Raw genomic sequence first — 16,503 nt, forward strand, 5'->3', positions numbered from 1 at the left:
ATTTGGATTTAATTCATTACTACATTACGTTGCACAAGAAAGCAATTTTTAAGCAACAGAATTGCACTTCATTTGTAAAGGACCCAGACACAGAACACAATCAGCTACTGAAGATAGGAACTGATTTCCCAAATCAAACATAGAAAGTTCAATATATTTGTCCAGTTATAATGAAAAGAAACGGAACTTCATTTTTTTTAGGTAAGAACATCACTTTGTAAACTTTGCTAGGGGAATTGCTTACTTTTTGAGGCTATGCACTGCAAATACTGAAGAAAATTATTGCCTTTCATAAAATATTTGAAAACATTGGTAGATACAATAGAACACAATTTAAAATTGTATTTTTACAAGTTTAGCATTTCTACATTAAAATAAGATCCAGAATACATTAAATAGGGAAATAAAGGTAATTATCAATATATATTTGGATCACTAACAATCCAAAACCAGGGCTTTAGGCATGCTAGGAAAGAGGTTTACTGTAAAGCTATTACACAATGCTCTTAAAAATTCTGTTTTTGATAGGGATTTCCAAAGCCAGTAGGCTAGCCTTAAATTCACCATTCTTTTGTTTGCTTGTTTTCTCTAATTTTTATTTTTTTAGAATTTATTCATTTTATATCCCGATTGTAACCTCTTCCCTTATCACCTCCCTGTCTCTCCCTCCCTCCTTCTTACTCCTCTTTCCCTTCCCTTAGTCCACTGAAAGTTGAGTCCTCCTCCCCTAAGATCTGACCCTAGATTTTTCTTCTTTGGCCTGGGAAGGCCACACCACCAGGGGAAGTGATCAAAAAGCAGGCAAGTGTGTTCATGTCAGAGACAGCCCCTGCTCCCCTTACCCAGAGACCCACATGGAGACTGAGCTGCCTATGGGCTACATCTGAGCAAGGGATCTAAGTCCTATCCATGCACAGCCCTTGGTTGGCGCATCAATCTCTATAGTCCCCCTCAGACCAGATTTTTGTCTTTGTTGGTCTCCTTGTGGAGCTCCTGTCCCCTCAAGTTGCTTCTATGTCTTGCTCCTTCTTCCATAAAACTCCCTGCACTCTGCCCAAAGTTTGGCTGTGAGTTTCTACATCTGCTTTGATCCCCTTTGGGTGGAGCTATTCAGAGTACATCTATGATATGCTCTTGTATTAGTAACCATTCTTCTGCTCTGCTTTCTCAGAAGGTAGGATACATTTGTGAACAACTACTCTTGACTGAGCATAATGAATTCAGTATCAATATTCGGTTTATGCCTAAGGGATGATGGTTTGTATTACACTAAAATGATGAAGAATTTAAAAGCTGTTAATTTATACTATTTTATTTAAGTTATTTAAATTAGTATGATTTTAACCTGTGTTCCTTAGAGAAACAAAATCAAGAAGAGAGAAGAGTTGTAGGTGTGTATGGGCGGTTGTGTGTGTGAGTGTGTGTGTGTGTGATATTTCTTTTTTATGTTTTGTAGAGTTGAGATACCTACCAAACTTATTTTCTATCTCATCTAGAAATTTTCCGTGAATATGATAAAATATTTACTTTTCTTGATAAGCTTTTTATAATCTATTTTAAATATGTATTACTTTATCACCTATAAAGCATTCAAGAGATTATGGAATTAATATCTTTGGCAGAAAATTCCAAGTGTCTTGCTTGATTTCTAGAGCTACTGACTTTTCAAATTTTAACTTTTAAATGACTGTGTCTACCACTTGAATCCTGATTTCCTTCCCTATCAAAGAAAAGTCTACAAAGAGAAAATGATGTGCATCATTGTTGGCCTCCACTTGTTAAGCTTCGGCTTTATTCTAGTCACTCTGCATGTTGGCAATCTTTCCAGTGAGTGTTAGGAATTTGTGCAAAACAGCAAGAGGCCAATATGTCAGCTCACTAAACAATTGAGTTTTTAATATTCTTTTATTAAATCTGATTGATGTTGTTTCTTTATGGATTGAATAAGATTTTTTTTTTTTTAGGAAGAAAACGGTTTATTTAGCTTATACTTCCATTTCATTGTTTATCATTGAAGGAAGCCAGGACAGGAATGCAAACAGGGCATGCACCCAGAGGCAGGAGCAGATGCAGAGGCTCGGATGGGTGCTGCTTACTGGCTTGCTCCTCAAGCTTGCTCAGATTGCAATGGGTTGGGCTGTCCACCATCCATCACTAATTAAGAAAATGCCTTACAGGCTGCCCTACATCTCTGTCTTATGAAGCCATTTTCTTAATTCAGGTTTCCACCTCTCAGATGACCTTAGCCTATGCCAAATTGACAGGAAACCATACAGCACAGTGGTTCTTCCTACTGAGCTACTGAAAGCATTCATATATGGTGGATATTATTTTTTGTTTGTTTGTTTGTTTGTTTGTTTTTCAATGCAGTTTATTCAGGAACATTGAACAATCCTCGGACCCCGGGGAAAGCCAGCCCACAGCTTAAATAGCCTCTGGGTAGCCAACCCAGGCGTGCCACGGGGGCAATGCAGATAGGTCCACATACATGGAAGCAAGCCAGATCCTCGGCCTTAGCCAAATGTGGAGTTGTTCGTGACAGAGAGCACTCACCATCGGGAAGGTGGAAGGCGGAAACCAAAGTTGAATGGAAATGAAAGCTTAGTTTGAGTTCAGAGGAAAAATTTAAAAAAAAAAATACGTGTTTGACTACATTAAAGTGAACCAAATCCAAGTACAGGCAGCTGAGTCAGTCTAGAAATCTTAGTGGTTGGGGAAAAAAAAAATCTTACTGATGGTACAGCATCACGATGCTGTACAAAGAGACCCAGCACTTGGGCTACAGAGTATTAATAACCATGAGTTTGAGAGCAGCATAGAAGACACAGCAAGTTCCAACCTTTTCTGTGTTATACAGTAAGACTCGAAAGAGTAAGCAGAATGAGGAAAAGAGACACAGAAGAAAAAGAAGAAGGAGGAGGAGGAAGAGGAGAAGAAGGAATAGGAGAAGAGGAGGAAGAAGAAGAAAAGTAGAGGGAAAGAATGTGAAGTTTCAAGATAAAACAGAAAGCAAGTAAAGACTGATGACCTCCCTGAAGCTCATCTCGACTATTGTAGAGCTTCAAATGATTAAAAAAAAATCCACTAACTTAAAAATAAATTTTAGGTGCTGGAGTGATGGCTCAGAGGTTAAGAGCACTGGCTATTCCTTTAAAGGTCCTGAGTTAACTTTTCAGCAAATACATTGTGACTCACAGCCATCTACCATCTATAATAGATCTGGTACCCTTTTCCGATGTATAGGCATGCATGCAGGCAGAATTCTGTATAAATAAGCCCTTTAAAAGTCAAAGCAGATGCTGAGACTCATAAACACACTTTGGGCAGAGTGTAGGGAATCTTAGGAAAGAAGGGGTAGATAGTAAGACCTGGAGAGGACAGGAGCTCCACAAGGAGAGCATCAGAACCAAAATATCTGGGCACAGGTGTCTTTTCTGAGACTGATACTCCAACCAAGGTCCATTCGTGGATATAACCTAGAACCCCTGCTTGGGTGTAGCCCATGGCAGTTCCGTGTCCAAGTGGGTGCCTTAGTAAGGGAAAGAGGAACTGTCTCAGACATTAACTCAGTGGCTAGCTTTTTGACTGCCTCTCCCTAATGAGGGAGCATCTTTGCCAGGTGACAGGAGGACAATGCAGTGAGTTCTGATGAGACCTGATAAGCTAAGGTCAGAAGGAAGGGGAGGAGTCCCCTATCTGTGGACTTGGAGAGGGGCATAGGAGTAAATAAGGGAAGGAGGGAGGAATTGAGAAGGGGGTTACAGCTGGGAAACAAAGTGAATAAATTGTAATTAATATATACAAAATAAAAATTTAATTAAAAAAATAAGCTTGAGTAACCAGAATATGTTATTTTTCTTTTTCAAAATGCAGAGAGAAGTAAGTTTTATCAAAGGCATCCATGTACTGGCTCTATGCTCTTTAAAGAAAGATTTATTGAACCTCTGTCTAGTATTACTTAATGTGTTAAACGCACTTTTCTTTCTCTACTATAGGGAGTGGTATAGTTCTAAGGAGTTTAAAAATATAGAGTTGAAGGGTTGGGGGCCGGGGGGACGACACAAATGAAGCGACATCAACAAAAAGGCTATGATAGAACTAACACATGGACCAGAACTTCCAGGCAGCCAGTATTTGAGCAAGACAAATGGAGGGCATTTCAGGGAAAAAAATCTCTGCTTTCAGCAATCCTCATTTACCTGAGGATTAGTTGTGACTTTAACACTTATCTGTGAGTTGAGTCTAATCAGTTAAAAATAATAATGTCATTCAGTATGACTCTAATCAATTCTAAGTTAAGCAATGCCTTTATCTAAAGTTCAGCGTAAGGAGGTTTGTTGCATAACTAAATTATCATATCCTATGCATTCCTTTTGTGATTAAATTTAAGACAATGTATATTCATAACGTAAAGAGCTCAATGGTAGTTAGCTAATTTCTTTGTTGAGAAGACATCATTTTTCTCTGTTAAGTTCACTTATCATTTGCATACATTGACTCATGACACTTATTGTACATTTATGTATTTTTCTTTAATTTAAATAGCAGTTCCTTTTTTTCTTTGGAATTTGTCCCAACTTTCCTGTTATCATCTTCTCTAATAAAGACAATAGAAAGATAAAAGAAAAGGAACAGAGTGAAAAGTACAGAGAGGAATCAGTCAAAATTATAATGAAATGGGGGAAAACAGGAAGTAGAAGGTAAAGTTCTAGATTGAGAACACTGGCAAAAATCAGCAAAACAGGACATCGCACGAACACACGAAAACAGATGCCTAGCCTCCTGCGTGTCAGAGGAGAAATATGCAACTGACACCAAACTCTTTATAGCTCTTTGTTAACCCAGAAATGGATCTTCATTAATAATTTTTCTACATCAATTTATAAATAGACATGTGTAGTTGTGAATATTCTGGAATAAGGTCAATGGTGCATTTCTCAAGGATGAGGAGAGTACTTTCAGGATAAAAAGAAGTCAGAATGAGGAATGGCAATATGGAGACTGAGTACAGGAGAGACAGTGAGTGCAGTTGTACTAAATAGGCTAGGCTAAATAAAGTGAGCGCAAAAGCTCTTTACATTCTTGTGTTACCTGTGGGCAGAGGAACAAGAAATTGGAAGAGGACTAAGACAAATGATATATTCTGTTCTTAGTTATCTTGATATCCTCTTTTGGCATGATCAAATTTGAAAGATTATAAAATGTCAGTTCACAACAAATAGAAGCTTATACCATTTGAGGCTTCTTAGCATTACAGTGTGGCCCTCTAACAGTGTTGTGGATACAGATAGAAACCCTGGAAAAGTGTGACATATATCATTCTAGGAAGGAGAGATTCCTCCAGATAATTTCAATTAAGTTAATTCTCGCCATACAGATCTCATCCGAATTTCCTCCTGAGGGCAGCTGGGTCCTCATATAGGTTAGCTACCCAGTAAGGGGAATAGGGCTTACTCTGACATATACATATACATATATATATATATGGAGGGGGGCTGTCTCTGACTCTTTTGCCTGCCTTTGGGACCCTTTCCTCCTGCTGGTTTGCCTTGTCCATCCTTGATGTGAGAATATGTCCCTGGTCTTTTTGTAGCTTATTATGCCATAGTTACTCGATGTCATTGGAGGTACAGGAGGTGTGAATCTAGGGGAAAGGAGAGGTAGGGAAAGAGACCTTGTGGAGGGGAGGGAGGGAAAACTGCAGTTGGGATGTAACATATGAGAGAAGAATAAATAAAAAAGAAAAAGAGTGCCTAAAATAAAATCAGATAAGATATATATATATATATATATATATATATATATACATATATATTGCATTCTATTTCTTCTATTATAATATGTTGTTTCTGAACCTGTAAAATCCAAGGGCGGAGTAAATTTTTTTTAAATTAGTTCATATAAGTAAAAATGCAAATAAAGTCAATTAACAAAACAAAATGGAAACATTATTGTTGGTCTATCAAAAACAAACAATAATGAGGACCTAGATGTCTGGTGGTTCTGCAAGGCAGTTTCATAACACAAAGTAAACAACTAAATTAAACTCTCTGAAGTGGTTATTTGCTTCCAGGCATTTATGATGAAAAGAATAATTAAATAAGCACACAAACATTTATCTCTAAGAATGCTTGGAAGAACTTCAATGTTCCCTTATAAGGAATGAGCTAAGAAAATTCCTTCCACCTACAGTACATAACACTAAGCAGTATGTTAGTTTAGTTACTTATATTTTTCACCTGAAACACTATTCTAACTGTATTTAATAGAAGATACATTTAAAGTATATATTAAAAATATGTGTGGTACAATGCAATTTTGTTGACTGATAGGTAAAGATAAAAGGATGTTTCTAAATAAAAGATGTTAGAACTGGTGGGGTTAGCTGATTTTTTTATAACATTGCCCTTATATAAAATAAAAATAATATGAGCTCTAACTAGAATACAACATGTTTCTCTATCCATCCATATTTAAGGGCATCTGGATTTTTAATTTAACAATATATTTGGGATTAATTTTTAATTTAACAATGTATTTGGGATTAATACATTAAAATGACTATCCTATCAAAAGCAATCTACAGATTCAATGAAGTCTCACTGATATTGCAACACAATTCTTCACAGAGATTGAAAGGACAATTTCCAGCTTCAGACAGAAACACAAAAGCCCCAGAATAACAAGAACAATCCTGAATAATAGAATAACTTCTGGAATCATCAACACCCCTGATCTCAAATTGTAATACAAAGCTATAGTAATAAAAACAGTGTGGTATTGGCACAGGACCAGATGTGTTGATCAATGTAATTGAATTGAAGATCCAGACACAATTTTCATATTATAGACGTCTGATTTACGTAAAGAAGCCAGAAATGCATAATAGAAAAAAGACAGAATCTTTTGTGCAAATATTGTAAGTTGATTTGGACCTGACTTATATAAACCTATTTGGTGTGGAGTGGTGTACTGTGTGTGTGTATGATTTGCTAATTTGGATTAAAAGTGGAATGTGCAATTAGAAACTCTCCAATGATCCTATAGGAATAACAGTATATATGCCATGTAAGATAACAAGCACAACAGGGGGACTATGGACATGAATCCTCTTCCTGCTTTTTCCTGCATACATATTTATGCATGGGGTTAATTGTGTACATCTCTACCTGAAATCAACCAAATCCTGAACAAAAATCAGAAAATCTGAATCAGGATAATGTACTCATGAGAACTCTGAATGTTTTCCCTTTTCTAATCACCTGCTTAGTAGCTTTGTAGTCAAAGGATGGAGGAAATTCAGGTGCTCTCAGCTTTGTGATTCTGTGCATCATTCTTTGGAGCTCTTCACATCACCAGAATAGAAATAGAACTAATGAGAATGTGCCAATATACAAAGTCTTTGCTCTCATTTCCCTAAATTAACTAATTGATTTACGCTAGGGATTTATCTTCTTGCACCAGTTAGGTATACTTTCTCTACTGAGCTGTGACAGAAGCTCCAGTTTCTGCTTGTCTTCAGACTATACAAGGCCTCTCAGCTAAATTTCTTTCTTGCCAATTCTTTGAGCATCTTTTGAGACTCATCTAACCCTCAAGTATGGTGGTCTTGTGTAGTTTTGGCATGAATACCACACTTTCCATCAAATCTTGACATAAACATTCACAGTCCATAGACACCACCAGCATTTTCACTGTCCAATGATTGCTTTCTCATCCTCAGCTTAGATAGAAAGCAATAAAAGGCTGGTAAATCTACCCCACTAAGAAATCTCAGGTGGGAGTCAGACATGATGTGAGGCCCATTAACATATGTCAGGGGGTGGCATGAGGCCTCACACCTCCCTCAAGATTTATAGAGTTGATGGTTATGGTGAGATAGAGTTTTGTTTTATGTATTGTTGTATCCATCAATCATTTGGCCATGCTTCTGTAAGCAATATGTTTCAGTAATTCTCCTGTAATTAACCTAATTGAACTTGGTTTACCCAAGTGACACTTGGGTAGAATTGATTTTTTTTCCCTCTTCCCTCAATGTCCTAGCTCGGGTGAGAATAATAGAAAGTTACTCAAACATACAAGGATAAAAACACCGAAGTGGTATGTTCAACCAGTGGGCTCTGGTCCGCCTATTCCCCTTGAGAACAAAATCTATAACCCAGCACAAAATCATGTACTTAAAACTTAAAACATAGGTAGAACAAAAGCTCTTATGTAATTATTAAATACCTTGATGATATGATTCTGGAATGCAAACTTTGTAGATGTCAATGCCATTTGCTGCATTAAAGCCCTGCTACACTGGCTTTGTTTTAATAATTTTATATAGTGGCTTTAAAATTACAGTAATGATTTTCTTCTTCCTTGGTTTGAATTGGGGTTTCATGCCTTAATATTTGCTAGTAGCTGCTTTTGATAGGAGCTGTCATTTATTTCAATAAACAACATATCTTGTGAGTTATGACATAATTTTTAATATAATACACATTTTTATGAATATTACTGTTTTGATATAACAATACTGTATTGAAAAATCTAAAAAGCAAAGTTATTTTTAAAATACATAATTTATAAATTCAGCATAGATCTGCCATAGATCTGCTTTCAATTACCATGCAATAATTGTCTTTCTTTATAAATACTAATTCTGTAAGGACCTGATAGAAACCAGAGTCTACTGTTCAACAAAGTAAACTTGATTTCTTCACAGAATGTTCACTGTAATATCTTTTACATAGAATAATTGTTATAATATTTGACAAGACTAGAAATACTCTTAGAGCATAGACAGGGACTGAGAACTGATAGAAAAGACAACAATTCAATGCTAAAACAGTTCCTATAGTACAGTAAGCACTGAGCAGCCAATGGCTCTTCTTGGCCAAAGTTCCACTGTTAACACAATCCCCACTTAAACATACCAAATTAGTCCACTCCAGGGACTAATTCCTCCCGTAGTTAAAGTTCTATTGTAATAACAGAATGCCACAGGCAAAAGAATCTTGGGGAGGAATAGGTTTAGCATACCTACATTTCCATATCACTGTTCATCATTAGAGAAAGACTTAGCAGGAACTAAAAGAAGAAACCTGGGGACAGAAACTTACTGCAGAGCCATGAAGGAGAGATTCCTATCTTTGGCTTGATCCTGAAGGCTTGATCAGCCTGCTTTTTCATAGAATCTAGGGCCACCAAACCACAGTGAAAAAAAACAAGTACTATAGACTTGCCTAGAGGCAAATTTTATGTAGACATTTTCTTAATTGTGAATGTCTTTTCACAACTAACTATAATGTACATCAAGTTGACCTGGAACCAGCATAGTTAGAACAAGGCATATGGTAGCAAGAATTTTGAGGAAAACATTGTCATTGACTGAGAGGATATTATTGCCATAGTAACTATAAACATATTTGGACCAAAGCATTATTATTTCTTAAAAAACTTTATAAATAAGAAAAACAAAGACTACTTTATAGAGCATAATTAATTATGTATCTTCTCATGGGAAATCCCTGTAGATTAATCCCTGGTGAATATATATATATATATATGTTTGAGGGCTAAGTCTAAATTATATCACATTTTGTTGATTTTCTTTTTATTTTAGTTTAAATATAAAACCCCCTTTTCTATGAATTCCATTGTGAGTAGAATAATAGTTTTGCTTAGTTGTGTATTTAAATTTTTATTATCAGTTGTTTATTTAAAATAAGGATATTAGCAAGCTTTTTAAAATATCTACAGTGTTAAAATTAACAAGCTGTTTGTGTGTATATATATATATGTGTGTGGCCAACTTAGTAAGTAAAATGTAGAAAATCTTTCATGACTTCAAACAGACTTAACTCTAACTGACTAAGTTGGCCTGATCTTTGATCACCTCCCCCCAAACAGGGAGCAGACTTATCAGGCCACAGAGGAAGACAATGAAGCCACTCCTGATGAGACCTAATAGACTAGGATCAGAAGGAAGGAAAGGAAGACCTCCCCTTATCAGTGTACTTTGGAAGGGGCATTTGTGGAGAAGGGGGAGGGAGGAGGAAGGGAGCTATAGGGGGGATACAAAGTGAATAAAGTGTAATTAATAAAAATAAAAATAATAAAAGAAAAAAGTGGGTTTGAGGCTATGAGGCAAACTGCTCATAAACTGAAAACTAACATGAAGCTATGGGAGAATGTAATTATTCTTATTGTTAAAAAAATTAATCTCACCTGTCATTTCCAGAGCTACTTTTATAATAAAGCCTGAATGTCCTTGGCCAAGCTACAGTAAGCACAACTTCATAGGGCTCCATTTTACCTGTTATTTTTGTAAATTAGCATCCCTCTGCCAGAGATATTTGCTTTTGAAAGGCTTATTCCCTTCCCTGCTTCCACTTCTGGTCCTTTCTAAGAAGTTTCTCAGGTTCCAAATCATCCTTTCTCTGGATTCATCTATTGAAAGAGATGCTAGGACCCAGAGGGACAAGAGGATGTTGGGACCCTGAACTTCTCACCTGCTCTAGACTTGAAGTGTTTCCAGTTGGGTTCACATCCTGCTTGCCCTTGTGTATGTAAAAAAAGTTCAGTTTCCACCAGCTTATTTTAGTGGTGGCTATACACTGGGCCTCCTCACTATTTTCTGATTAATTTCACATCTTTCGTCCCTGGTGGAATACAGGCCTACATGGAGTATCCATTGTCTGGGGGCTGGAGAAGTGGTTTAGCCAACAAAGTCCGTGCCTTGCATGCATAAGGATTTGAATTTTATCCATAGCACACATGTGAAAACCAAGCATGGCTACAAGTGACAACTGCAATCTCAGTATTGGGAAGAAGAAATCAGAAAAACACATGGAGCTCAATATTTAAACACCAGTTTCAGTGAGAGACACATGGTCTCAAAGAGAAAGGAGACAAATAAGGAAGACACCTGATACTGACTTCTGGCCTTGACATACTTGTTTTTTTTTGTTTGTTTTATTATTATTTTTTATCAGTTACATTTTATTAACTCTGTATCCCAGCCATGACCCAATCCCTCATTCCCTCCCAGTCCCTCCCTCCCTCCCTCCCTCATCTCCACCGTGCCCCTTTCAAAGTCCACTGATAGGGGGGACCTCCTCCCCATTCATCTGATCCTGTTTTAACAGGTATCTTCAGGACTGGCTGCAAAGCCCTCCTCTGTGGCCTAACAGGACTGCTCCTCCCTTCGGGGGTGGGGAGGCCAAAGAGCCAGTCATTGAGTTCCTGTTAAAAATAGTCCTTGTTCCCCTCACTTTGGGAAACCAATTGGTTACTGAGCTACCACAGGCTACATCTGAGCGGAGGTTCTAGGTTATATCCATACATGGTCCTTGGTTGAATGTCAGTCTCAGAAAAGACCCTGTGTTCAGATATATTTGGTCCTTGTGGAGCTCCTATCCTTTCCCCATCAGACTAACTCCCCTTCTTTCTTATGATTCCCTGTACTCTGCCAAAGGTTTGGTCATGAGTCTTTGCTTTGAAAACACTGCTAGTTAGAGTCTTTCAGATGCGCTCAGTAGACTCCTGTCATACGTTCAATGCACATCCCATCTGTCTTTCTAAACGAGGATTGATCATCTTACCCCATGTCCGCTCAATTGATTATCTTTTTTAGGTGTATAGATTTCGTTATGTTTATCATATCTTATAGGTCTATATAAGTGAGTATGTCCCATATTTGTCTTTCTCCTTCTGGGATATTTCACTCAGAATGATCTTTTCTAGATCCCACCATTTGCCTGCAAATTTCATTATTTCCTCCTTTTTGATTGCTGAGTAGTATTCCATTGTATAAAAATATCACAATTTCTGTAACCATTCCTCCGTTGATGGACATCTGGGTTGTTTTCAGGTTCTGGCTATTAGAAATAAAGCTGCAATAAGCATGGTTGATCAAGTATCCCTTTTGTGTACTTGAATGAACTTTGGGTATATACCTAGCAGTGGTATAGCTGGGTCTTGAGGAAGCACTATTCCTAATTGTCTTAGAAAGTGCCAGATAGCTTTCCAGAGTGGTTGTACCAGTTTACATTCCCACCAGCAGTGGAGGAGGGTTCCCCTTTCTCCACAACCTCTCCAGCATGTGTTATCGCTTGAGTTTTTCATCTTGGCCATTCTGATGGGTGTAAGGTGATATCTCAGGGTCGTTTTGATTTGCATTTCCCTGATGGCTAATGAGGATGAGCATTTCTTTAAGTGTTTTTCTGCCATTCGATATTCCTCTGTCGAGAATTCTCTGTTTAGCTCTGTTCCCCATTTTTTAATTGGATTACTTGGTTTGCTGTTTTTCAGCTTCTTTAGCTCTTTGTATATACTGGATATTAGTCCTCTGTCAGATAAAGTGTTAGTGAAGATTCTTTCCCAATCTGTAGGCAGTCGTTTTGTTTTGATGACGGTATCCTTTGCTTTACAGAAACTTTTCAGTTTCATGAGGTCCCATTTATTAAAGCTAAACATCAACAACAACAGAAACAACAAAAAGCCGACACGCACATGGAAACTGAACAACTTGCTACTCAATGACAGCTGGGTTAAGGAAGAAATAAAGAAAGAAATCAAAGACTTCCTAGAATTCAATGAAAAGGAAGGTACAACATACCCAAATTTATGGGACACATTGAAAGCAGTGCTCAGAGGAAAATTTATAGCACTAAGTGCCTGCAAGAAGAAATTCGTAACATCACATACAAACAACTTAATGGCCCAACTGAAAACCCTAGAAAAAAAAGAAGCAGATACACCCAAGAGGAGCAGACAGCTGGAAATAATCAAACTAAGGGGTGAAATCAATCAACTAGAAACAAATAAAACTATCCAAAGTATCAATGAAACAAAAAGCTGGTTCTTTGAGAAAATCAACAAGATAGACAGACCCTTAGCCAAACTAACTAAAAAGCAGAGAGAAACTATCCAGATCAGCAAAATCAGAAATGAAAATGGGGACATAACCACAGACACTGAGGAAATCCAAACAATTATTAGGTCATACTACAAAAGCCTATATGCCACAAAACTTGAAAATCTAAATGAAATGGATAATTTTCTTGAAAGATTCCATCTACCAAAACTAAGTCAAGACCAGGTAGAAAGACTGAATAGCCCTATATCTCCCAAGGAAATCGAAGCAGTCATTAACAGTCTCCCCTCCAAAAAAAGCCCTGGACCAGATGGCTTCAGCGCAGAATTCTACAAGACCTTCAAAGAAGTGCTAACTCCAATTCTCCTCAAGCTATTCCACAAAATAGAAACAGAAGGAACACTACCAAACTCATTCTATGAAGCCACAGTCACCTTAATACCTAAACCACACAAAGACCCAACAAAAAAAGAGAACTTCAGGCCTATCTCTCTTATGAACATTGACGCAAAAATACTCAATAAAATACTTGCAAACCAAATCCAAGAACATAGCAAAGATATCATCCACCATGACCAAGTAGGCTTCATCCCAGGCATGCTAGGGTGGTTCAACATACGGAAATCCATCAATGTAATCCACTACATAAACAAACTGAAGGAGAAAAACCACATGATCATCTCCTTAGATGCCGAAAAAGCATTTGACAAAGTCCAACACCCATTCATGTTTAAAGTCTTGGAGAGATCAGGGATACAAGGCACATACCTAAAGTTAGTAAAGGCAATATACAGCAAGCCTATAGCTAACATCAAACTCAATGGAGAGAAACTTGACATACTTGTATACACGAAGCCCACACAACATACAAAATAAAATAAGACATTTGAGCACCCATTGCTTGAAATATTCAAGGAATTTCTTATTGCTTAGATCAACTCATAACTGACATAATAGATTTTTATAAAACAGATATTGAGGGGGGCTTGGATTTTGGTTTTTGGAGACAGGGTTTCTCTGCGTTGGCTCTCCTGCATCACTTTGTAGACCAGGCTGGCCTCAAACTCACAGAGATCCATGTACCTCTGCCTTCTTGAATGCTGGGTTTACAGATACGTTCCATCACGCCCAGCTAATAGGCATTTATTTTTACATATTTCTAATGTGCATTTATTTTTATTTTATGTGCATTGGTGTTTTGCCTGTATGTTTATCTGTGTAAGAGTGTTGATCTCCTGGAACTAGGGAATTGAACTGAGGTCTTCTGCAAGAGCAGCCAGCGCTCTTCTTTTCCTTAAATTAATAATTTCTGAAGAGCCTTATTTCAGTTTTAAACCTATATATACAATTTGTACATATAAATATATATGTATTGCATATACTTTTTTAATTCAGGTGAACCATTCAAAGTTAATGATAAACCTATCCAGCTAACTCGAGCATGCATATGCTAAAAATAGTTTCATATGGGACTTAATACAGCCACCATGCTCAGAGAATTTGATACATTTCAAAAATCTCTAGTAACCCCAATCATAACCTTTATGGATTCTACCATTACTGGTAGTGATGATGGCATTGATGGTGGTGAAGGTGACATCAGATTAACCCAAGATTCAATCAAGGATTGACTTCAGTAGCTACCTTGAGTTCTGCCAACTCCATCAGTGGCCTCCCATCTGTATCACTTTTGACATCCATCTGACTACACACCATGTCACTTGCTCTGTTGTAAGAAGCATTCCAACTTGGCTGAACCCAGCCTTCTCTACTTTCTTCTTATTTCTAAACTTATTTCCAAGACACCATCAAGTGCCTTTTTTCCTTGCAGCAGCCACACCATTCCTCATCACTCTCCCGTCTCTCCATCTTTCCCACTACACCCCATTAATAAGCTCAACTAGTCTCCTTGCAATATGCAGATGACTCCTATCTTCTATATCACTGGTTAATCACTCTCACTTAAATTTCAAACTCATAGATTCAATTATTTTTTGGCCACAGAATTTCCATAACTAATAAAGGGATTTTTCTCTTAATTTCAATAGGGAGAAGACAGCTTCTTATTTTTCATTTGTATTTTTCTTTGTACTGATTCAAGGGTAAAAACAAAACAAAACAAATAAAATAAACAGAAAACCAAACTTCTCATGAGCCCATGAGATGGCACTGCAGGTTAAAGGCTCTGGCATTAAGCCAAAATACCTATTTTCAATCCTTGAAACCTACAAAAGGGAAAGAGGAGAACCAACTCCTACAAGGTGTCCTCTGTCCTTCACATATACACTTTCACACACACACACACACACACACACACACACACTCACACACAAATATGAAAATGTTTAAAAAGAAAACTTTATAGCATGAGAAAACTCATTCTTCATTAATAAATGAAACACATACAGACACACACACACACAAACACACACACACATATATATATATATATATATATATATATATATATATATATAAAATGTGATTCTAATTCAAATCTTTATTTTTTCTTCCTTTGAGTCAGTTTCTCTGTGTGATAGCCCTGGCTGTCCTGGACTCTGGAGATGAGACTGATTTCAAACTTACAGAGATCTTCCTGCCTCTGCCTCCCAAGTGCTGGAATTAGTGACATGTGCCACCACACACGGTCTTAATAAGTGAGGTTATTTTGAAATTATATAACCAGTAAAATTCATATAAAGGAATAAATGCCAAAATGGCATGAAAATGAAGACACAGCCTTTCTAAACAGTGTGCTCAACTTAAAATTCTAGAAACTTCAGGATCTTGACTCTTTACCATTAATCCATGCATCCTTCACACCCAGACCCAGAAGAGAAGACGTTTGCATACAGGTCACACATCTGTTCCGCTGAGGACATTCCATGAGACGAAATAAATCTGCAGCCAGTGCTCTTAACCCCTCACTGGTCAGTCCAGCCCCCATAAAACACATCTTTTAACTCAATTCAATAGAGAAATTTCACATTGGGAAATATCATGGAAAGCATTATCACCTGCCAATTAATTCCACTTCCAGGAATGCTTACACAACAGCGAAAACCCGACAAGCTGTACACAAGAACTGTATTCCCATATGTCACTTAGACATGTTTTCAGGGAGAGTATTAGAATTCATCAGCATTACTATGCATCATACATCTTCAGTGTAAGTTTTCCCGGGAAGATCACTAGAAATGCATTCTTGCCAGCAAGTCAGTGGTTGTAAATCTCTCTGGCCCACAACAAACATTCTGGGAAAGCAGTATTGCTGGACTCTATCTATGTACAAATGACAAAGGGCTCTTTGTTTCTCCTAAATTCTTGGAATGTAATTTCCACTTTTTCTTCTTCATCCATTTTACTATGTATATAAACTAGGAAACCATTTACAACTCAGTACGAGGCAATAACAAAACACAATCATCAAGTTGTCACATGTTGTGTGGCCTTGGAGCTCTTCCTAACAACTCAGATTAAGTCCTCCATAAGAATGTTTTATTATATATTTTATTGAAAAATCAATGCATTCTGGTCCCACAGCCATCCATTAAGTCACCTTCACTAGAGAAAGGAGCTTTTGGACTGTCTGATGGATGGAACCTAGTGTGTTCAAACAGAGAGTGCTTACTTGAAAG

General features: G+C 37.3%; 1 protein-coding gene across 5 annotated transcripts in view; it reads right to left on the reverse strand.

The window, feature by feature from the left end:
* Positions 1-16,503, reverse strand: part of Naaladl2 (N-acetylated alpha-linked acidic dipeptidase like 2) — a 1,327,651-nt gene that overhangs the window by 712,729 nt on the left and 598,419 nt on the right. The gene's annotated exons all lie outside the window — the stretch shown is intronic.

Source organism: Meriones unguiculatus, chromosome 2 (genome assembly GCF_030254825.1).
Source record: "Meriones unguiculatus strain TT.TT164.6M chromosome 2, Bangor_MerUng_6.1, whole genome shotgun sequence".
NCBI classification, from domain to species: Eukaryota; Metazoa; Chordata; class Mammalia; order Rodentia; family Muridae; genus Meriones; species Meriones unguiculatus.